At 44.0% G+C, this 24743-nt stretch overlaps 1 protein-coding gene across 5 annotated transcripts in view; it reads right to left on the bottom strand.

Moving 5' to 3' along the window:
- The window catches only part of EHMT1 (euchromatic histone lysine methyltransferase 1), a 153111-nt gene that overhangs the window by 107942 nt on the left and 20426 nt on the right, over nucleotides 1-24743 (bottom strand). Inside the window, exon 1 of one of the 5 annotated variants that reach the window (XM_060608065.2) lies at nucleotides 19501-19566. The exons of 3 other annotated variants lie outside the window; for them this stretch is intronic. The gene's annotated coding sequence lies outside the window, so the exon portion shown is untranslated. Of the gene's footprint in view, nucleotides 1-9687; nucleotides 9860-19500; nucleotides 19567-24743 lie in introns of those variants that run through there. One more of the 5 variants, XM_078436181.2, reaches the window with a different exon arrangement.

The following is a 24743-nucleotide window of genomic DNA, read 5'->3' as shown; positions in this document are numbered from 1 at the left end:
CAAAATGGTCACTGAGGCCACCGGCTGGCCATGGGAGAAAGGCCATCACAAACATGAATCAATGGGTGCAGGGATAACATATAGTGCAGCACAACTGTACAAGCACTAGGAGAAATCCTTGGTGACCCTGAAGTGAGGAACCCCTGATTCTAAGCCTAACTAACTCCACGACCAGGAATCACAAAAGAAAAGCTTTACAGATTTAACTACCAAAATATTTTAAGCACTTATGTGACAAAATAAAGAAATAACTCTAAAAGCCTGGAAAAAAAAGGGGTGGGGGGTGCTGGTCCTGGATGGATCAGTCGGTTAAGCAACCAACTCTTTATTTCAGCTCAGGTCATGATCTCATAGTTCATGGGATTGAGCCTCATTTAGGGCTCTGTATTGACATTGCAGAGCCTGCTTGGGATTCTCTCTCTCCCTCTCTCTCACTCGCACATGTGTATGTGTATTCAAAAAAATATATGCAGTGTATGGGCTTAGTACCTTTAATATACTCTTAACCCAAGAAGGAACAGATAAATAGTAACTCCAAATCAATTTTGTAAAGACAGAGACCACCAACAAAGTAACAGGCAAAAAAGTGAAACAGGCATTCCCAAGTGGCCAACAGATACACATACAGGCAGATGCTTGGCCCTGAATGTGACCAAGGGCTGGAGAAGGGGAGGAGTTCCCTAGCTCCCCCATAGCAGCGAGATCACACAGCAAGCAAGTATGCCATAGATTTCCTAAAAACGCAGACCAGTCTTCTCACAAGGATGCAATCTAAAAACACAGACCAATCTTCTCACAAGGATGCAATAACCCTTAACAAAACAGGAAATGAACCCAGCAACATGTAAACATAATTACACATCCATGACCATGTGAGATCTACCCCAAGAACACAAGGTTGGGGGGCGGCTGGGTGGCTCAGTCGGTTGGGCGGCCAACTTCAACTCAGGTCATGATCTCGCAGTCTGTGGGTTTGAGCCCTGCGTCGGGCTCTGTGCTGGCAGCTCAGAGCCTGGAGCCTGCTTTCGATTCTGTGTCTCCCTCTCTCTCTGCCCCTGCCCTGCTTGCTCTCTGTCTCTTTCTCAAATAATAAACATTAAAAAAAAAATTTTTTTTTAATTACAAAAAAAAAGAATGCAAGGTTGGTTTAACATCTGAAAATCAATGCAACAATTATTAACAGAATATAGGACAAAAACCACAATGATTAAAAAAAAAAAACCAAAACACAAAAAACCCATAATGATCATCTCAACAGATGAAAAAAAAAAAAAAAAAACACATCTGACACTGACTTCAAGCTGTATTACAAAGCTGTAATCATCAAGACAGTATGGTACTGGCACAACAACAGACACTCAGATCGATGGAACAGAATAGAGAACCCAGAAATGGACCCAGAAACATATGGCCAACTAATCTTTGACAAAGCAGGAACAAATATCCAATGGAATAAAGACAGTCTCCTCAGCAAGTGGTGCTGGGAAAACTGGACAGCAACATGCAGAAAAATGAACCTGGACCACTTGCTTACACCAGACACAAAAATAAACTCAAAATGGATGAAAGACCTTAACATAAGACAGGAAGCCATCAAAGTCCTTGAGGAGGAAGCAGGCAAAAGCCTCTCTGACCTCAGCTGCAGCAACTTCTTACTCAACACGTCTCCAAAGGCAAGGGAAACAAAAGCAAAAATGAACCACTGGGACCTCATCAAAATAAAAAGCTTCTGCACAGCGAAGGAAACAATCAGCAAAACTAAAAGGCAACCGATGGAATGAGAGAAGATATTTGTAAATGACGTATCAGGTAAAGGGTTAGCATCCAAAATCTATAAAGAACTTATCAAACTCAACACCCAAAAAACAAATAATCCAGTGAAGAAATGGGCAAAAGACATGCATAGACACTTCTCCAAAGATGGCGAACAGACATGAAAAAATGCTCGACATCACTCATCATCAGGGAAATACACATCAAAACCACAAGGAGATACCACCTCACACCTGTCAGAATGGCTCACATTAACAACTCAGGCAACAACAGATGTTGGCGAGGATGCGGAGAAAGAGGATCTCTTTCGCACTGTTGGTGGCAACGCAAGCTGGTGCAGCCGCTCTGGAAAACAGTCTGGAGGTTCCTCAAAAAACTAAAAATAGAACTACCCTACGACCCAGCAATTGCACTACTAGGCATTTATCCAAGGGATACAGGTATGCTGTTTCGAAGGGGCACGTGCACCCCCATGTTTACAGCAGCACTATCAGCAATAGCCAAAGTATGGAAAGAGCCCAAATGTCCATCAACAGATGAATGGATAAAGATGTGATATGCATACACAATGGAGTAGTACAAGGCAATCAAAAAGAATGAAATCTTGCCATTCTCAACTACATGGATGAAAGTAGAGGGTATTATGCTGAGCGAAATTAGAGAAAGACAAACATCATAGGATTTTACTCACATGAGGACTTTAAGATACAAAACAGATGAACATTAAGGGAAGGGAAGCAAAAATAATATAAAAACAGGGAGGGGGACAAAACGTAAGAGACTCTTAAACAGAACAAACAGAGGATTACTGGAGGGGTTGTGGGGGGGGGGGGGGGGGAATGGGCTAAATGGACAAGGGACATTAAGGAATCTACTCCTGAAATCACTGTTGCACTATATGCTTACTAACTCAGATGCAAATTCAAAAAATAAATTAAATAAAAATTTTAAAAATAATAAAATAACAAAATTTTTAAAATCTGACAAAATTCTTTCATGATCTGCACAATGCACTGGGGGCTCTAGCCAATGCAGGGCAGTGACAGCAGGCAGAGGGGGTGTCTAACACAAGTAAGAAAAGGTAACAGTTACCCCTAAGCCTACCGCCAATAGTAAACACCTTAGTGTATCACTTATAGCTTTTTACGTTAACAAAATAATATACTTATTTTTAATCCATTCTGTCATTGAACCTGATGATAGAGGTCTCTCTCTATAACATCATATGCAAGACATGCAATGGTGTATCACATGGCTACAGCCGACTGCTTAGCTATTACAAGCATCACGGATACTAACCGTGCACGTCTCCAGTGAAGCTCCCCTCTTCGTGCACTCACCATGCTGTGTGCTTCCTACATTTTCCACCAGATCCCACCACCACCTTCTTACTGTAAATCACATCATCCCGAAAGTCACCAATAAAAAGAAAATGGTCTACTCATTTTTCTGCCTTCAATCTCTGTCCTTTCCCACTTAGTACATCTATTCTGCAGTTAGAATTATCTTTCTAGAGTTGTGACCTCACCACAATCTGAAAACACCCAGTGTTTCCCACCTCGCATGGGCTCTGGCTCGCACCTCCCAGCACAGCACAGAGGTGCTTTGGCACTCTAGGCCAGGGGTCCACTGGCCAAATCGAGCCCAAGCCTATTTCCGTACTTCCCACAAACTAAAAACTCTATTTTTTTAGTTATAAATATAAAAAAGAATATGCATTAAAAGCCAGGTGTGGCCTGCACACCTGGCCCTTTCCAGGAAGTTTGCTAACCCCTAACCCAGCCCAACAATTTTTAGGCACCAAAAGAGCCTGCCAAACATATGGAAGTGCTGACGCATCAAGCTACTGAGGGTGGCTTGAACAGAGCCCTTGAGTCTCCGTCACTGCCTTGGTCCACCCCCCAGCTTTCATCCTCCAAGATAAAACTCTGCCACTCAGCCGGGCAAAGCCCCCAGGGTTCATCCGGCTGATCACATGCTGCACTGAGACTCCCTAAGCACCTCTATCTCAGCAGGAAGGGGCCCCTGAGCAGCATGGGCTCGGATTTACTCATCTTTGCAACCCAGCATCTAGCAGAGTACCTGGCACGTAACACATATTCCCGGACTTTCTGAAGAACGCATTTTTTTTAAATGTTTTTATTTATTTCTGAGACAGAGACAGAGCATGAGCGGGGGAGGGGCAGAGAGAGAGGGAGACACAGAATCCGAAGCAGGCTCCAGGCTCCGAGCTGTCAGCACAGAGCCCGACGCGGGGCTCCAACTCACAAACCGTGAGATCATGACCTGAGCCGAAGTCAGTCGCTCAACCGACTGAGCCACCCAGGCACCCCATAAAGAACACACTTTAAACGATGATTAAGGGGTTGATGATTAAGTCGGTTGAGCCTGGAGCCTGCTTCGGATTCTGTGTCTCCCTCTCTCTCTGCCCCTCCCCCGCTCATGCTCTGTCTCAGAAATAAATAAGCATTAAAAATGATGATTAAGTGGGGCGCCTGGGTGGCTCAGTCGGTTGAGCGGCCGACTTCGGCTCAGGTCATGATCTCGCAGTCCGTGAGTTCGAGCGCCGCATCGGGCTCTGTGCTGACAGCTCGGAGCCTGGAGCCTGTTTCAGATTCTGTGTCTCCCTCTCTCTGACCCTCCCCTGTTCATGCTCTGTCTCTCTCTGTCTCAAAAATAAATAAACGTTAAAAAAAAAAAAAATTTTTTTTTTTAAATAAATAAAAATGATGATTAAGTATACAATGCAGGCCTATGACATCAAGAGACAAGTCATGTGATGGCAGGAAGACTGCACAAAGTAACGCACAGCACGCCCCCAAGTGCATCTGGACGTGCACTTCAAGATTGGACACAAGAATAAAGAGCACAAAAGGAAAGCTCCAGAGTTGAAAGCCAAGTGTTCGAGGACATGTGCTGGGTTGGAGTGAGCTGGACGGACCACAGTGTGGAGCGCTGGAAGAAGTGAGGGGAGCTGGAGAACCCACTATGGGCTTTAATGTCTATCATCTTAACATCCCTTGGTACAGGACACCCGGGGGACTGGTATGGTTGAGCGACCGACTCTTGATTTTGGCTCAGGTCGTGATCCCAGAGTTGCGGGATCAAGCCCCACACTGGGCTCCACACTGAGCATAGAATCTGCTGGGGATTCTCTCTCTCCCTCTGCCCCTTCCCCAAGGATCCTCTCTCTCTTAAATAAAAAAAATAAAATAATAAGTTTTAACATTCCTTGATAGATGTCAGTAAATCCTGTTTAACTTCTGTTGGCCCCTAGAATTTGCTTCTTAAAGTATGGTCGCATGGAGACCAGTCCTGATGAAGCCCTGGGGTTTATTCAGGTTACAGGTGTACAGCTTTCATTAAGTGTCTATCTACCAAATGGCAGGTGCTGTTGTCCCTCTGTGCTCTTTGTGCTCCAGGACTAAGGCCCGTATCTTTGTGTTTTAGAAATTCTCCCTTGCAGTCCCGGGCACCTCTCTATCACCCATTTCCTCTCATTATACATCAGAGAGAGGGGACAGAGCAGCTGTAACTGGTCACCACCCACCTCAGCCCTCTGGGTGAGTCAGACTGTGTGCTTTATTCCAGGGCAAAACACTGGTCTCCCCTAGATCACCGGCTTCAACTGCAGGCTCCTAAGAACAATGGAGTTACCAGGAAGGACCCACAAATTTGCAGGCCCTCCCAGGACTGGCCGTGGGCCAAGCAAATAGTACATTACCACATATACAAGCTATTTTTTCATGTAGGTAGCATTACTAGATTGACCGTAATTTTGTTACTTTCTGTTCTCTCAATTAGTACATACTTTCCACAATTACTACCATGACAACAGCCTTCAAATTTTTTGATGTGAGGAAAAAGTTTTTAATATACTGAAAAAAATCTGGCAATTTCTAACACAGACTCCCCGAAGGCAGGACCTGCACCTCTTCCAGGTTCCGAAGCTCATCAGCCCTTAGCCCCTACGGAAACAGCCACCCAGTTTAATTTTTAGTCGGGCATTCCACTTCTCAGCACTGTGAGGCCATGTGGCACAGTCAGAGCACCGGCCAGCAGTAACTGACCACGACTTCTGGGCACATCCTCAGAGCCAGAGCTCAACACTGGCTCCAGCCCTCCCACAATTACAGTGCACCTTACACAGGGCACCTCCCCTCTGAGGGCAACCTTCTCTTCTGAAGAATGCAGGAGGTAAAAATAAGACTGGACAGAGTTTATATACCAAGAAAAAGGAGAAGCCCATTCCTCTTTTCAGATCGGAAGAGTAACTCAAGCAACAATCCTAGCTGAAATATCAGGAACATAAAAGTAGCAGAAGACAGAGGTGGGAGACCACAAACCCAGGAAGGTACAGTGGGTATCTACTGGTCACCAAAGAATACCCCAGTATGAGCACATACACAACAGATGACTTCTTATACTCTCAAGGACATCATTCTACAAAGCAGAACTGTACTAGCTTGAAAGGAAGATGTGCCTTTGCGACGCACCGTCCCTGTAAAAATGTTTAGAAAATCCCCAGTGGAGTTAGCATTCTAGCTTTATTAGAACAAAGGCACCATCTGGTGGTTAAAAGAATAAGTGCAGGCTATGGGAAGAAAGCCACAGAAATAAATATTAATAAATTTCCCTTCTAATCAGAAAGATTCTTGGAAAAAGACCACATTCCTAATCATATTGGTGATTAAAAAAAAATCTTTCTACAATACTGCTCTGTAACAGGATTGAAATAACATGGGAAAACAAACACATTTATAGCTGAATTTCATTCAAAATCCCTATTTTGTCAAAAAGACTGAGCATGATAAAGAAAGTAAACCAAGAGTTGAATGTTTGGAAGCATATGACCAAAAAAAGGTGGAATTTATCGCCCATCAGAATGCACGCTCTAGGAGAAACAGGAATTTTGTCGGAGGTTTTTTTTTCCATTGCTGGGCTACCAAGCCCTTCAGTGTACAATAAAACAGTAGTTCTCAAGCATTCCAGTCCCAGGACCATGTTATACTCTAGAGAGTACTAAGCATCCCAAAGAGATTTTGATCCTATGGATCACGGCTATTGATATTTACAAACCAAAATAGAGAAAATCTTAAAATCACTGTCCCTTCCTTTAAAAATAATAACACATTACATGCTAACATAAAATATTTTTATAAAAAGTAACTACTTTTCAAAAGAGAGAGAGGAGAGGCTCAGTCAGTTAAGCATATGACTCTTGATCTCAGCTCATGTCTTGATCTCAGGGTGATGAGGTCAAGCCCTGCGTTGGGCCCCAAGGGCCCCGCGGTGGGCCCCAAGATGGGCATGAAGCCTACTTAAAAAAAAGAAGAAGAAGAGAGAGTGTATGTGTCATTTTTTTACAAGTCTGCAAATATCTCTTCTAGCTTAAGGCTCACATGCCCTGCATCATGTAGCCAGCCTCTAGAAGTGTGCCGTCTAGCCTCCTGACAGACCGGGGTGGGAAAAGCCAACGATGTCCTCCCTGGTGTTAGTACAGACAGTCTGACCTTACAGGTCTGGAAGGGTCTTGGGGACCTGCTACTGTGTCTGGTATGCAGCACGCGCTAATGGAGCTTTGTTGATGGGAGGGACAAAGGACAGAGCATGGGATGGAGATGGTAAGAGAAGGACAAGGGGGTAGGGAAAGGACCAAGTGCAGCCAAGTGTGGGAGGGGTGCGGCCTGGCCCCAAGCACTGCAGGGCTGGTACCCTTACTTCATACTGATTACAAGTATATGATGCAGCTGTTTTATTAGCTCTGTTTTCAGAGTATCACCTCCACCTGGGGTCATCTTCCCTTCAGGTTTTTACTGTAATTTAAAAAAAAACTAATGGGCATTAATCACATGAATTGAAATGCAGATAAATAAGGGTTGCTGTTAATTTGTTTACCATAAAACTAATATATGCTCATTAAAAATTTTTTTTTAACATAACAAAAATCACAGTCAATCCAGCAATTCAGAATAACTAAGTAAACAACTGGTATATTTCCATTTCTTTCCTAAACTTAGTATGAAAGTTTTTTTAATTGACATTCATCTTGGGGCGCCTGGATGGCGCAGTCAGTTGTATCTGACTTCGGCTCAGGTCATGATCTCACGGTTTGTGAGTTAAAGACCCACACTGGGCTTTCTGCTGTCCCACAGAGCCGGTTTCAGATGCTCTGTCCCTGCCTCTCTCTCTCTCTGCCTTCCCCCACTCATGCTCTACCTTGAAAGTAATAAACATTTTTAAAAGTTGATGATCATCTGTAAAGTATACAAGTACTAACAAAATCACTATAGATAGGAAACCCTTAGTAATCCATTATTTAACCTCTCTAAAAAAAAAAAAAATTAATTAATTAAAGAAACTCTCCAAGTATGGGTGCACAGAAGATCACATACTGTATGATTCCATTTATATGAAAAGTCTAGAAGTCCAGAATACACAAATCTACAGAGACAGAATACACAAATCTACAGAGACAGAACACAGATGCCTAACTAACTGCCAGGGGTTAAGGGGAGGAGAAAATGTGAGTGACTACTGATGGTATAGGGTTTCTTTTGGGGATCATGAAAATGTCCTGGATTTTTTGTGCTCTATTCATGGACATACCCAAGTTTCCAGACTAGTCATTCTGGTATATAATAGGTAATGAGTATCTGATGGATGGATAAATGGGGGAGTTGGTGGCTGCTGGAATGGATGGGGAGTGGGGGGGGATGGAGGGGTGGGGAGGAGAGTGAGTGGGAGAGTGGATGGGGGGTGGGGGGCGTGAGTGGGTGGAAAGTGGACGGGGGGGGGGGGGGCGGTGAATGGGGGTATTCCTCTCCTAGAAAGAGCCTGAAGTCTCATGTTGGTCAGGCTCCCAGGGGTGAACAGCCAGCACCACTTCTTCCTTTGGCGGTCCTCGTCCTCGTCCTCCTCCTCCTCCTGCTGCTGCACACAGTTTCGCACAGTTCCAAGGGCCCCACGTCCTGCCCCAGGCAGAAAAGAACGTGCTCTTCAAAAATCTAAGAAGCAGCTGTGAGCTCTCCTTCGCAACATTTGCTCACTTTTCTTTTCCAAAGAAAGTCTGTGAAACAGAAATGCGTTAGAGGAAATGGACCTCGAAGAAGTCCCTCACAGCCTCTGTTACAATTCTACAGAGAGGCTTACCCTGAAGGTGAGCTAGTTTGGATGGGCTCTTTGCTGGATTCTGTGAAGCCCACCAAGCAGCACGCGCCCTACACAGCATGAACTCCAACACAGTTTCAAATGCCAAAAAGTCCAGGCCACTGTGATGAACAGTACAGAAGCGTATCCTTCCTCGACTAGTTCTCTAAAGACATGACAAAATGCTTGACTGACTGTATTTTTTATTTTAAAAGGCCACCAAAACTTTTTACCTCACTTGAATGTTTTCACTTTGGTTATGCTGTTTTCTCGTAATACCACGGTCCTCAGATGATTTGTGCTGCTTCAAGAAGATAAAAATCTTCTAACATTTAAAAACACTCCCCATCTCTAAAATTCTCTTAAAATGAAAAGCAAATGTCTACCTAAGAGAGGCCTCCCCCACCAACCGCCTGCCTTCCCCACGTGCCTAGGCTCTGCCCCCACCTTGCACCTGCAGGCTTCACCTGCCAACGGTCGCCAGCCCACCCTGGTCTCCAGCCCACCCTTCGCACGGAAGGACCCTTCACCTGAGAGGGGTGGGGAAGGGGGAGGGAGGGAAGAGGAGAAGGAGAAGAAAGGGAGGGGAGGCCAGAGCCTGCCCTTGCACAGGGTGCGACCTCAACATGGCCTGGGGAAAAGTTCCTCTAAAAGCACACTTTCCACTCAGAAAATAAGAAAACAAACGCTCCATTATGGGCTACGCTGCTAACATGAACCACCAATGAAATTTCCATCACAGGTGTTCAACACGCATCTGCATACCTGGTTAAATGGTTCCTCTCAGAACCACCACCCACAGCGGCGCCATTTCCCAGCGGGCCAGCGGGTGCAGGGCCTGGATTCACAGTGGCCCCGCGTTCAAGGGCAGGCACAAAGGAGCCGTCCCTATTGTTCCCTCTTCCTCATTCCGCTGGCTGAGCTGGAGTTTCCTCAGATCTAGGAGAGTAGCCTACCCTCCCCCACCCTTTTGTTCCAAGAATACAGTTCTAGAACAGGCAGCCTATGCACCAATCTGCTCCAGTCCTGCGATTTCCAATAAGTAAAACCACAGCCCCTCACCAGGTCGCTCCCCCCAAGATGTGTCTAGCACGTGCTTATCCACTGTCTTGCTTTTCTACGGAACAGCTGAGAAAGCCCTCGTGGAAGCTCTGCTGCCTTGGGTCTCGGCATCTCTCCACGACCTCATTTCTGTCGTTCCAAGGAGAATGGAGTCCCCCACTCACCAAGGCAGACAGGGCCATCCTGCAACCTGAACACGTGCTCAAGCAGATCCCATTAGGCAAGGCACCGCCTTCCAAGGGGCACTCTTGGGGAGTGGTCAGTGCCAGCCTCAAGCCCGGAGCGGACAGACTTCTTTCTCCTCCGCCTGCGTGGAAAATGAGCCAACTGCAAAATAACATGGCCAGATCCTCCACACGCAGCCTGGCTGGTCCCCGGCCCCCACACTCTCTCACTCATGCCCTCCTTGCTCCCCGTCACCACTGAGGCCACCATGGGGCGGGGAAGGAAAAAACGAGGCAACACCATTAGTCAGCCAAAGCTTCCGGTACTTTCTCTGTAAACGTCGAAGCAAGAGAAAAAATACTGGCTTATCATCAGCTTAACTAACAGGCCTTACACAGTTTTCAATAATCAGAGCTTTGGAGGGATCGCCCACCCCCACTCCCAAGAAAGCACACACATCTGGTGGCAGGACATCACGACAGGGTTATTCTGTAGGGGGTGGGGTGGGGCGGGGGTGGGACAAGGAGGCGACCCCACCAACACCCTACCTCCTAGGCCCTGCCCCCAGCCCAGGAGCACCTTCGTGAAGAAGGGGTTAAACGAGAGAGGAAAAGCATTGAACGCCACGTTCCCTGCCTGCACCTCTATCCATTTTTTCCCTCCTGCACTAGTGCAGTTGTTGGCTGCGGCCACTGCAGGGGAATCACAGCAGCTCCACTGCCCTTTTCCACCCTCTGTAAGCACCTCCTGAAACGGAGGGAGCCCAAGGCAGGGAGCAGTCCAGAGGTACAGGCCCACAGTGCACCTGAACCCCCTCAGATGGTCACAACGAACATTTTAAGTGAGCGGAGTTTTCTCAGGAGGAAACCATTCTACGTTTATCGTCTTCACCCTAAAAATGGGGAAAGGTCTTTTTTTTTTTTTTTTTTTTTATTTTTGGGACAGAGAGAGACAGAGCATGAACGGGGGAGGGGCAGAGAGAGAGGGAGACACAGAATCGGAAACAGGCTCCGGGCTCCGAGCCATCGGCCCAGAGCCCGACGCGGGGCTCGAACTCACGGACCGCGAGATCGTGGCCTGGCCGAAGTCGGACGCTTAACCGACTGCGCCACCCAGGCGCCCCTGGGGGAAAGGTCTTTTTATTTTTTTTTTTTTTTTTAATTTTTTTTTTTTTTTTTTTTTTAATGTTTATTTATTTTTGAGACAGAGAGAGACAGAGCATGAACAGGGGAGGGTCAGAGAGAGGGAGACACAGAATCTGAAACAGGCTCCAGGCTCTGAGCTGTCAGCACAGAGCCCGACGCGGGGCTCGAACTCACGGACCGCGAGATCATGACCTGAGCCGAAGTCGGCCGCTCAACCGACTGAGCCACCCAGGCGCCCCAAGGGAAAGGTCTTTTTAAAGAAACCATCAAAACAGCTCATCCCTACCACCGCCAAAAGAAAAATCACTCTTAGGGTCTCTTGGGATCAGCTTTGTATAAAAAATACTCACAGAAACCTAGGACAGGAACCTGAGGTCAAGTCTAAGGGAACAAGAGTCCTCTTACCAGCCCTGTCATAAGGAACTCACCTTACAGATGACCTTTAGAGCCAAGAACCCAGTGACTGAATCACAGGGAAGCAAACCTAAAGCTTGCCATGTACATCAGACCCCTCCTCCAAGTGCTCCTGCCCTCCCAGCGCAAGCACACCTTGGAGGGGGGCGGTCTCAGGGCCCCAGTCAAGTGTGAGAGCAGCGGGTCTCCGCCCACATGTCCCCCATCCTCCACTATGGAATTTCCTCTTTAGGAGAAGAGACCCTTCCACAGCTGTGCCGCCCCTCCTCCAATCAAGTCCGAGTTGTGGCTCTTAACACAAAACGAAATATTTGAAGCCCCTTTTTTAAAAGAGGCAATATTTTAAAAGCAGTGTTTCAAGCAAACTTCAAAATAAAACCACAAATATTATTTCCTATTTTTGAGGTTATATGAAAAAAATAATACTAACCTTCCTATATAAATGCTCTTCTGTAAACTCCCTACCCACCATGCTGTATTTTCAGTTGGATGCTGGGGCCTGCGGGCTGTGGCTGAACCCCAGAACCATCATAGGGAGGGGGGTCAAGTCAAAGGTCAGCCAGAAAAATGAAGGTCATTCTTCTTGAAGTACCTGGATTCCATTCAGCCAAGAGCAAACGACAAAGACACCAAACTCAGACACAGACTGGAAGTTCAGCTGTAGAACACACATTATCGATGGAGCCACGGTCCTGTACAAATCTACCGACAGCTCACGAAGAACAGACAACAATCCGACCCCACCCTGAGTTCCCACTCCTCAGACTTACAAAGGAAAGAAAAGTCAGGCTGATTAAAGAAACATAAAAGCACAGGTAATGAAAACAGATACAACTATTCGCTCATTACTAAGAAAACGCATTTAAAACAACGAAGATACCATTTCACCTATCAGATGGGCAAAAAATCTTAAACCCTGACAATATGAGAGTAGGGATAAACAGGCAATTCTCATATACTGTTGAGATAATAAAATTAATGAAACCGCATTGGGGGCAGCTTGGCAACATTTATAAAATGTTAACACATACGTAACCCTTGGCAAGGCAAGGGTTATTTTTTAGTTTACCCTAAGATACCCTCGCAAAAGGACTCCAAATCATACCTAACAAGGACATCCACTCAGCCTTCTTTCTAGATTAGACCATCTAAAATATCCACCAACCTGGGGTGCGTGGGTGGCTCAGTTGGTTAAGCGTCCGACTCTTGGTTTCAGCTCAGGTCATGATCTTGCAGTTTGTGGGTTCGAGCCCCTCATTAGGCTCTGCACTGTTAGCATGGAGCCTGCCTAGGATTTCTCTCTCTCCCTTTCTCTCTGCCCCTCCCCTACTTGCTCTTGCTCTCTCTTTCTCTCAAAATAATAAGTTTTTTAAAAATATAGTAAAATGAATAAATAAATATCCACCAACTAGATACAGAAATTGTTGGAGGCTCACAAGGAAATACTTAAAAGCTCTTGAAAAGTGTAAGAAAAAGCTGATGAGCTACTGGGGGAAAACCATGGAGACAAACACAAGTTAAGGTACAGAAGAGTGTGTCTGTGAGATCCCTGTAAGAACAGAGATGCTGGCATGCGCACAAAAATCTTTTGGGAAGGAATTATAAGAAATTATTAATAGCACGTGACCTTTGTAAGGAAGATTAAGAGCAGAAAGGATGCAAAAAGTTACCCTGCAACATGCACCTTTCCTTACTATTTATTCTTCTTTTCTTTGGGCCACCAGTGTGCTAAGAATTCTGATGCACCCAGCCTTGCACAGTGTGCTGGCCCCACTGGGCCCTGCTTCTCCACCTACTCAGTTCTTTAACCATGTACTAAGCACCCATTGCCCCACCAGTCACAGCAAAACCAGAATCTTGACGAGAATCTCTGCCCAACCAGCCACATGGTCTCCCCAGGCCATCACCCCTACCTCTTCATACCCAAAATAACTATCCAAACAGAACCTGTGGACTGCAGCTTCATGGAAAAAGGTCACCAATACCTCTGTCAAGGGCTTAACAACAAATCCATCTAAAGAAGGTATAAATGAACAGGAAAATGAATCCAAGAGATGGAAAGAGACAATAAAATAATTGGTAATTTCTATTATAAATGAAAACTTCTAAGGAATACATCAGCAACTTGAATCCAAAAGCATAGAAAACACTACCAGGCATTACTGGGTGTATCCCAGGTATACAAGTGTGATTTAACTTTATAAAATTCATAAATGTAATCTACCAATTTAACAGATTTTTTTCAATGTTGGTAAAATTCAATACCCAAGTATGATTTTAAAAACTCAGTAAATTAGGAACAGAAATTTCCTTCTTCTGATAAAGAGTATTAAAAAACTAATAAAGTAAACATCATGCTGTGATATTGCAATTTATTACAGGAAATATGTATTTGGTCTTCTTCCTCATTTCTGGCTCAAGTCCCCAAAACTTCTGCAATTTCCCAAGCATAGAGAGTGATGCAGGTGTCTTTTTTTATGTTAATGAGATGACTTTGGGAAAGCCCTAAAGGATGGGAACTGCTTGCCCATGAATCCTGCCAACCACAGGATTAGAGGGGTAGGACTTCCAGTCCCAACCAGACCTCTGGGGAGGTCAGAGGGGCTGGAGGCTGAATCAATTGCCCACCAATGGCCAATGAGTTTAATAAACAGCTAAGTAATAAAGCCTCCATAAAAACCCTAAAGGGCAGGGTTCAGAGAACCTCCAGATTGGTAAACACGTGGAGATTTTCAGGAAAAGCAGCACACCTGGTGAGGGCATGTAAGTACCTGCCCTTCCACACACCTGGCCCTGGGCATCTCTTTCATTGGGCTATTCCTGAGTTATATCTCTTTATAATAAACCAGGAATCTAGTAAGATGAGTCTCTTGAGTTCTGTGAGCCATTCTCGCAAATTAATCAAACCTAAGGAGAAGGTCAATGGAACCTCCAATCTGTAGCCAGTCAGTCAGTAGCAGAGGCAACCACCTGGATTTGTGACTGGCATCTTAAATGGGAGAAGGAGCAGTCTTGTAGGACTCAACACTTAACCTGTGGAACCAGATACTTTCTCCAAGTAATGTCAGAAATGAGTTGAATTCATGGACACTGTACACCCTGCTGGTATCAGAGAACTGCTTGGTACTGTATGTGGGGAATGGCCCTCCCCACATGGAATTGGGCCAAGGAACCCCAAAAGACATTGTAAATGCATTTCCTACAAAATCCAGAATTGGATTGATGAGTTCAAGCCCCACACCAGGCTCTGTGCTGGCAGTGTGACGCCTGCTTAGGATTCTCTCTCTCCTTCTCTCTCTCTCTGCCTCTCCTGCTCTCATTCTCATTCTCATTCCCTCTCTCTCTCTCTCTCTCTCTCAATAAACAAACAAACAAACAAACTTAAAATTTTTAAAAAAGGAATAATAATACAAATAAACAATGGGCGCTTGGGTGGCTCAGTTGGTTAAGCATCTGACTCATGATTTCAGGTCAGGTCATAATCTCACGGTTTCTGAGTTCAAGCCCTGAATCAGGCTCTATGCTAACAGCACAGAACCTGCTTAGGATTCACTCTTTCTGCCCCTCCCCTGCTTGCACACACCCACACTCTCTCTCTAAATAAATAAATAAACTTTAAAAAAATAAATAAATAAATAAATAAATAAATAAATAAATAAATAAACGAAACCAAGAACAAGGGCAACCACCAGCATTGCCTCCATTCAACACTAACTGGTACAATTAGACAAGAAATTTGCAGTATGAGTATCAGAAAGGAAGAAATAAGACTGTTAGTACTTGCAGATCACATGACCTATAAATGACTAGGAATAACAGCAGAGCTTAGGAAGGTGACTGTATGTAAGGTTAAATATTCAGCTGCCTTGCTATGTACCACCAGTGAACAATTAGACATGGTAATAACAGAGAGAACATCATTTAATGATGGCATCAGAGAATCATCGGTTTAGGAAAAATATAATTTCATTGAAACTTTTTATTAAAAAACTGAATGAATAGGGATGTCTGGGTGGCTCAGCTGGTGAAGCACCCGACTTTGGCTCATGTCATGATCTCATGGTTCGTGAGTTCAAACCCTGCATCAGGCTCTCTGCTGTCAGCACCAAACCCGCTGTGGGTCCTCTGTCTTCCTCTTTCTGCCCCTCATACCCCTTATCTCAAAAATAAACATTAAAAAAAAATTTTTTTTAAACCTAAATGAATAGAGAGACATACTATATTCACAAATAGGAAGACACAATATTGGGAAGATGTCCATTCTCATCAAATTGATCTACAGATTCAATGCAATTCCAATTAATATCCCAATAACATTTTTCATGAAGTTTGAGGATTCTAAAGTTTATATTAAAAAATAAAGGGTCAGGGGCGCCTGGGTGGCGCAGTCGGTTAAGCGTCCGACTTCAGCCAGGTCACGATCTCGCGGTCCGTGGGTTCGAGCCCCGCGTCAGGCTCTGGGCTGATGGCTCGGAGCCTGGAGCCTGTTTCCGATTCTGTGTCTCCCTCTCTCTCTGCCCCTCCCCCGTTCATGCGCTGTGTCTCTCTGTCCCAAAAATAAATAAAAAATGTTGAAAAAAAAAAAAAAATTTAAAAAAAAAAAATAAATAAATAAAGGGTCAAAATTATCCAGAATGCTTTTGAAGGAAGCATGGAGGAGTGACTTGCCCTACTAATTTCCAGGATGTATGATGAAACAAGATAACTAAGCAGCATACTGCTGCTGGCAAGCTGGCCAAAGGCATAAATCCAGAAAGAAATTCACACACATGTGAATTCTGAGATATGGGGCATCAGTTTCATGGAGAAAGGAAGACCTGTTCAATACCTGAAGCTAGGAAGAAATGATGCAGGACATGAAAAAAGAGGACACGGAATCCCAACTGACATTTTTTAAAAATCTTTTTTTAAATACAAGAAAAAAGCCAACTCCAGAAGAAATAAGGAATTCAACATCAAAAACTAAACTAAGGGGGTGCCTGGGTGGCTCAGTCGGTTAAGTGTCTGACTTTGACTCAGGTCATGATCTCACAGTTTTTGAGTTTGAACCCCACATCAGGCTGTCAGCAAACAGCCCACTTAGGATCCTCTGACCCTTCTCTATGCCTCTCCTCCACTTGCACTCTCTCTTTTTCTCAAAAATAAATAAAATTTAAAAAATAAAAATAAGAACACATTTTTAGGCCCCAATTTTTTTTTAATTTTTTAAAATTTTATTTATTTTTGACAGAGAGAAAGACAGAGCATGAGCAGGGGAGGGGCAGAGAGAGAGGGAGGCACAGAATCGGAAGCAGGCTCCAGGCTCTGAGCTGTCAGCACAGAGCCTGATGCGGGGCTCGAACTCACAGACCACAAGATCATGACCTGAGCCGAAGTCAGACACTCAACCGACTGAGCCACCCAGGCACCCCTCTTAGGCCTCAATTTTTAAGAAAATAATGTGACATTAAAATTTCTAAGTACTGAAAAGCACAGTTAGGAATGATATCTATCTTGGACTGGGCAGAAGAAAAGTAAATGGAAACAATCTGTGGAAAACAGTAAGCACTATGGAAAAAAGCTACTTAAAATACATGTACTGGCCACCAGCGTTCATATGTAACATTCATAATGGACACCTACACTGGCGCATAAAGGTGCACAATAATCTACAAGGACAAGCACTGAAGCCACAGTGCACAGAGAGACACATGATGTGGTGCCCTCAAGTGCACATTCTTAAGCGAAGGGGACAGACAGGGCAGGACATCAAACCCCTGAAAAAAATATATGAAAAACTGCACCAAAACCATAAAAGACCTAGGAATAACCATAACCAAAGAGGTGAAAAATCTATACACTGAAAACTATAGAAAGCTTATGAAAGAAATGCAAGAGGACACACACAAAAAAGGAAAAATATTCCATGCTCCTGGATTGGAAGAACACTGTTAAAATGTCGATACTACCCAAAGCTATCTACATATTCAGTGCAATCCCTATCAAAATAACACCAGCATTCTTCACAGAGCTAGAACAAACAATTCTAAAATTTGTATGGAACCAGAAAAGACCCCGAATAGCCAAGCAATCTTGGAAAATGAAAACCGAAGCTGGAGGCATCACAATCCTGGACTTCAAGACGTATTACAAAGTTGTAATCATCAAGACAGTATGGTACTGGCACAACAACAGACACTCAGATCAACAAGTGGTGCTGGGAAAACTGGACAGCAACATGCAGAAAAATGAACCTGGACCACTTTCTCACACCAGACACAAAAATAAACTCAAAATGGATGAAAGACCTTAACATAAGACAGGAAGCCATCAGGAAGCCATCATTTCTCTGACATGAGTCAGTCAGAGAAAGACAAATATTATGTGACTTCACTCATATGAGGACTTTAAGACACAGAACAGATGAATATAAGGGAAGGGAAGCAAGAATAATATAAAGGGGGGGGGGCGGGGGAAACAAAACCTAAGAGACTTAAATATAGAACACAAACAGAGGGTTGCTGGAGGGGTTGTGGGAGGGGTGGGATGGGCTAAATGGACAAGGGGCATTAAGGAATCTACTCCTGAAATCATTATTGCACTATATGCTACCTACCCTGGATGTAAATTAAATTTTAAAAAATGAAAAAAACAAAAGATAACTTCAGATAAAAAACCAAGGTAAAGGAACAGAAAAACACAGGGCAGGTACTTTAGACACAAGAACATTCTAAGCACAAGGATAGCAAGGGCTCAGACCAGACAGGGAGGAGCCTGGTGAGTGGGAGGCAGGCTGGTCCAAGGCCTTTGACAAGCAGGGTCTACACTTTACGATAACAGAGTGGCTTTAAGGGAGGGAGGGGAGTAATCCGAGACTGGTATTTTTGTTTATGGTATTTTTGTTTAAGGCCCCTCTGGATTCCTGGCAGAAAATGAATCATACAAGCAAGAGTAAGTAACCAGAATCCTGCAATGGTCTAGAGACTGAGCGTGTGACTGACATCAAATTCATAGAAGTGGTCAGATTCCAGCTATATTCTCTCTAAATAGGCAGTTCTCAACCAGGGGCAATTTGCGCCACCACATCCCCCACCCCCAGATATTCTTCACTGTCATGACGGTGTCAGGAGGAGTGACTGGCATCTAGTGCGTCGAAGCCAGGGAGGCTGTTAGACCCTCTCTACTGCACAGGTCAGCCCTACAATAAAGAATGGCCAGGGCCACATTGTCCATACGATAAGTGAGGCTGAGAAGGCCTCTAGAGACTCCCTCCCTGGTGACTAATGCCATCTCTTGGTTTAATTTCCTCTCTACAGTATTGAGACTTCCACATCTGTATTTCCAGCTCAGACCTCCTTCTACCTAAACATCTCCACCTGAATGTACGTTAACGTATCTAACACCAAGCTTATGATCCACCCCCCGCAAATCTACTCTCCTTGGAACACCCCATCTCACTCTACCACCACTGCCAGAGCTCAAGCCCAAGGCCTCAAAATCTGGTTTTCTCTCTTTCATGTCACAAACTACACCCAATCCATCAGCAAATCCTTTTGGCTTACCCTTCAACATATTTCCAGGATCTGACCATTTCTCAAGACATTATCTTCAACTTCTCACTTGCCAATCTTGAATGTCCCAGCTTTATTTTATTTATTTATTTATTTTAAAGTAGGCTCCACACCCAACATGGAGCCCAACCTGGGGCCAGAACTCGTGATCCTGAGATCAAGACCCGGGCTGAGATCAAGAGTTGGACGCTTAACTGACCATGCCACCCAGGCACACCGAGTGTTCCATCTTTAAAACTTACCCTGAATCTGACCTTCTTTCTGTCTCCCCAAGCCACGTCTCCATCAGCTGACCACACAGCAGCTCTTCATGTCATCCGCTCACACGCTGGCCCCTCAGCTGATTCCCAACATGCAACAAGAATGGCCCTGTTCAAACTTAAGTCAGAACCTTCCATCTCCCCCAGAGGTTACCCACTTAAGACCACTGCGGTGACACTGGCTTCCTCGCTGACTCCTCAAGACTGCAATGCCTGTCTTCCCACATCCCTCCTCATTTGCTCTTCCCACATCTGTGTCCTCTGCTGGGATACAAGCTCCTGTCCGTCTGGCTCACTGCCATATGCCCAGACGTGGCACGGGACAGACACCCAATCTGCACGTGATGACTGAGCAGACAGAGGTGCAGACCACATGTACACAACAACTAGAGACCAGCAGGACCCGTCCACAACCCTCTGCCCTCCTGGTTGTAGTTCTAGCCCATACTCGGGCCCAGCCCAGCTCCAAGGCAATCACAGGCAATAGTCTTTATCAGGAAGGTGTTCGTAAAAGGAAATTTTAAAATAAATATCACTACCTTAACTCAAAATTTTCATTTCCTTCCAGTTTCTCTTCAGATGTACACATTTTACATGATCATGAGTCACACCAATCATTTTCCCTTAAACATTCCGTATCTCCATAGTCTTCACAATTATCCCGTTAATAGTAGTATAATATTTCAAGTTGACATATGATAAGTATTTAAGCATTTTTCTATCACTAATCATCTGTGATTTTTCAATTCCTCTTTACTTTGAAAAACAATGTCTTCATAAGTGATCATTACTATGAATTCATTCACTGTTCAAGGGTATTCAGTGAGCACCTAATACATGCAAAGCACTATCGTCTCTTCAGCTAAAGTCCCAAAGATAAGGTGCCTGGGCCTGTGCATCAAAACAGCTTTTGGTCTTTGCGACCAGCCCCCATGGGCTAGGCTGCCAGCTAGGTGTTCTAAATCAACAATGGGTTCCTTCCTGCTGCTTCTCCTCAAACCAAGGATCCTTGATACCTGCCTCTGCCGCCAACCCCCACCCCCGCCTCGTATGAACCATCATCACCACCATCCAGCTCAGACACACCCCACCACCCAGCCCAGACTCTGACCACCCTGTGGACTCTGCCTCACATGCACACTGCCTACACCTTCCAAGTACAAAGACATCTCCCAGTGTCTGTCCATCCAGTAACACGTTTTTGGCCATGGGTAGGCCCAGCGTTCACACAAGTCTTCAGGTCTGTGCTGCCTCCCTGTCCACACCATTCAATCTGGCCACTGCCATTAGGACCCAATAATGTCTGTTAGTCTGCAATTCAATTTGGATGTCAAGAAACATTTGCTCACGTTTCTTGGCATCAGGTATACATATGACTCCACTCAGGGATCACTGGAGATATATATTTTAGTTTTTGTTTTAATTTCAGTTAGTTAATATACAGTATAACGTTAGATTCTGGTGTGAAATATAGTGATTCAACACTTCCATGTATCACTCAGTGCTCATCACAAGTGCATTCCTTAAATTCTCCTCATCTATTTAACCCATCCCCCTCCCACATCCCCTCTGATAACCATCACTTTGTGCTCTATAGTTAAGAGTCTGTTTCTTGGTTTGCTTCTCTTTTTTGCCCCTTTGCTCATCTGCTTTGTTTCTTAAATTCCACATGAGTGAAATCATATGGTATTTGTCTTTCTCTTATTTCATTTAGCATAATACACTCTAGCTCCATCCATGTCACTGCAAATGATAAGATTTCATTCTTTTTTATGGACGAGTAATATTCCATTGCATACATATACACCACATCTTCTTTAGCTATTCACCAGTCGATGGACAGTAGGGCTGTTTCCATAGTTTGGCTATCACAGATAATGTTACAAACATTGGGGTGAATGTCTCCCTGTGACGTAGTATTTTTGTATTCTTTGGGTAAATATCTAGTAGTGCAATTGCTAGATTGTAGGGTGGTTCTATTTTTAACTTTTTGAGGAACCTCCATACTGTTCCCAGAGTGGCTGCACCTGTTTGTGTTCCTACCAACAGTACATGAGGGTTCCCCTTTGTCCACATCCTTGCCAACACCTGTTGTTTCTTGTGTTGTTGAGTTTAGCCATTCTGACAGGTATGAGGTGATATCTCATTGTAGTTTTGATTTGTGTTTCCCAGATGATGAGTGATGTCAGGCATTTTTTTTTAAGTTTAAGTAATCTCTACGCCCAATGTGAGCTCAAACTCACAACCCTGAGATCAAGAGGTGCATGCTCTACAGACTAAGCCAGCCAGGCACCCTGAGCATCTTTTCATGTGTCTGTTGGCCATCTGTATATCTTCTTTGGAAAAATGTCTATTCGTGTCTTCTGCCCATTTTTAATTGGATTATTTGCTTTTTGGGGGTGTTGAGTTTTATAAGTTCTTTATATATCTTGTATACTAAACAGAGATCGCTATATTGAAAAGAAACCTCAGCACAATCCTTATCAGAATCTCAGACGATTTCTTTGTAGAAAGTGACAGGGGACCTTAAAATTCACATGGGAACTTTAAGAGTCCCAAAACAGCCAAAATAATCTTGAAAAAGAACAAAGTTGGAGAACTCACACATCCTCATTACAAAACTTACTACAAAGCTACAATAAATAGGAGTGTGGTACTAGCATAAAGACAGACACGTGATCACTGGTAACAGAATTGAAGAGTCTAGGAATAAACCCATAAATCTACAGTTAATCAATTTTCGAGAATGATACCAAAACCATTCAATGGTGAAAAAAAACAGTCTTTTCAACAAATGGTGCTGGGACAACTGGATATCCACATGCAAAACAACGTATTTTAACCTCTGCCTACAAAATTAATTTAATGTAAAATGGGTCATACAAAACTAATTTGCATACAAAAATTAATTTAAAATGTTTCAAAGGGGGTGCCTGGGTGGCTCAGTCAGTTGATCATCCAACTCTTTTGGCTCAGGCCATGATCTCAGAGTTTGTGGGATAGAGTCCTGCATTGGGCTCTGCATTGACAGCGTGGAGCCTGCTTGGGATTCTCTGTCTCTGCCCCTCCCCTGCTGTGTGTGTGTGTGTGTGTGTGTGTGTGTGTGTGTGTGTGTCTCAAAATAAATAAATAAACCTATTAAAAAAAAAAAAAGAAAGACCATAGCAAGTGTTGATGCTGCTGTAAAGAAATTAGAACCCTCCTAGACTGCTGATGGGTATACAAAACTGTGCAGTCACTGTGGCAAACATTCTGGCAGTTCCTCAAATGGTTATCTTCAACTGAGATAACTGTAGAATCGTGTGAAGCATGAGACATAATAGGCTGCCTTGTACACTTTGCCCAGTGTATAAGTTTCCCAGGGTTGCTGTCACAAAGTACCACAAACCGGGTGGCTTAAAATAAAATAAACTTGGTATCTTTTCACAGTTCTGGAGATCAGCAGTCCAACATCAAGGTGACGGCAGGGCCATGCCCCCTCTGAAGCTTCCAGGGAAGAATCCTTCCTTGCTTCTTCCACCTTCCAGTGGCTATGGCAATCCGTGGTCTTCCTTGGTTCACAGATGCGTCGCTCCAAACTTTGCCTGTGAGCACATGGCAAGCTTCTTTTGTATCTGGGTCTGTCCTCCTCTTAAGAGAACACCAGTCATTGGACATAGGACTCACTCTAAATCTAGGATGATTTCATCCTGAGATCCTTAATAAATTACATTGGCAAAGACCCTGTGTCCAAATAAGGTCACATTCTGGGGTTCCAGATGAACATGAATCTGAGAGGACGCTATTCAACCCACTAATACTCACTTTGCCCCACTGTAACGTTTTATAAAACTACAGTATGATATCATAACCAGGATACTGAACTGAGACTGACATAACCCACCAATCTTACTCAGATTTCCTCACCTTTAGTTGTATTCAGATGGAAGTCACTGTGTTACATCCTACACAATTTTGTCACCTGTTCAGGTTCACCTATCTACCACTACAGTCAAGATATTGAACAGCTCCAACACAATCTAATGTTTAAAGGACCAGTCTGGCTTTGGCACAAAAAATAGATCGGGTAGGTACAGCATGAAGACAGAAAAACTAGGAAGACCAATGAAGGGGTGACTGCTATAATCCAAGAAAGGCACAGTGGTGACTTAGTTCCAAGTAGTGACACCTTTAGAGGGACAGTGGTGGCAGAACTGAGCTGTTGTCCTGTGGGTACAGCCAACAGGACTTCCTGATGGACTGAATGCAAGAGGTGAGAAAGAATAAAGAATGATTCCTTGTATTTTTACAAGGAAAAAGGTAAATTTCTATATTTACTTGAGAGAACTAACATCTTTATGATGTCCAAGAACAAGAAGTGTCTTTCCTTGGTTCAGGTCTTTTGTTTCAGGAGTGTTTTACAGTTTTCCTTATATAAATTTTGTACATTTCCAACTCACTTCAGAGTATTTCATCCTTTGTGACAGTGTTGTCAAGGGGGCTGATGTTCTGTATATCTGAAGGCTCTTGATGTTTATGTGTCAATTTTACATCCAGTCAATGATCTCAACATCTGCATTTTAGCACTGACCCTCTTAGGGTTTCCAGGCACAGTCATCACACTTGCAAATAGTTTTACTGTTTACTATTTATTTTCTAATTCTTTTGCCTCTAATAGTTCTCTTGTCTGATGCATTGCTTAATCCCATGAATAAAATGTTGAAGATTAGCGAAGATGATAAGCAACTAACTTTGTTACTAGGCTGAGTAACAGAGAGGAGGAGCTCGACAGAGAGGGAAGGAGGAAGTGCAGGATAAAGAGGTAGGGGGTAGGATGCGTGATATAACCCAGACAGATTGAGGGCCTGGAAGAAGGTCTTGTCCTAACTGTACTCTGAGGCCGCTGCAGCCCATCTGGCATCCTGTTTGTGACCTTGCTCAGGAGACCCCGACCCCAAGGTCCCAGGATGGGGTCCTAACCACAGACACCGTGAGATCATTAATCTCTGCTTTGTTAAGCTGCTAAACTTGAGAGTATCTGTTACGCAGCAACAAATAACCAGCATATTATCTTTACTAGGGTAAATTTTGACAAATCATGTTTTCCTAGGAAAGTTTCCACTTCATCTAGGTTTTCATTTGCCAAGAACTGTACAAAACATATTCTTACAATTCTGTTATCCTGCAAAACAAGAAGACACTCAAAGACTAATGTCAAAAAGAAATAGCAACTGCACGACTAGGTA

The sequence above is a fragment of the Panthera onca genome, chromosome D4 (genome assembly GCF_046562875.1).
Source record: "Panthera onca isolate mPanOnc1 chromosome D4, mPanOnc1 haplotype 2, whole genome shotgun sequence".
NCBI lineage: Eukaryota > Metazoa > Chordata > Mammalia > Carnivora > Felidae > Panthera > Panthera onca.
Note: the sequence above shows the minus strand (reverse complement) of the source record. Positions and strands in the feature narration are given on the sequence as shown.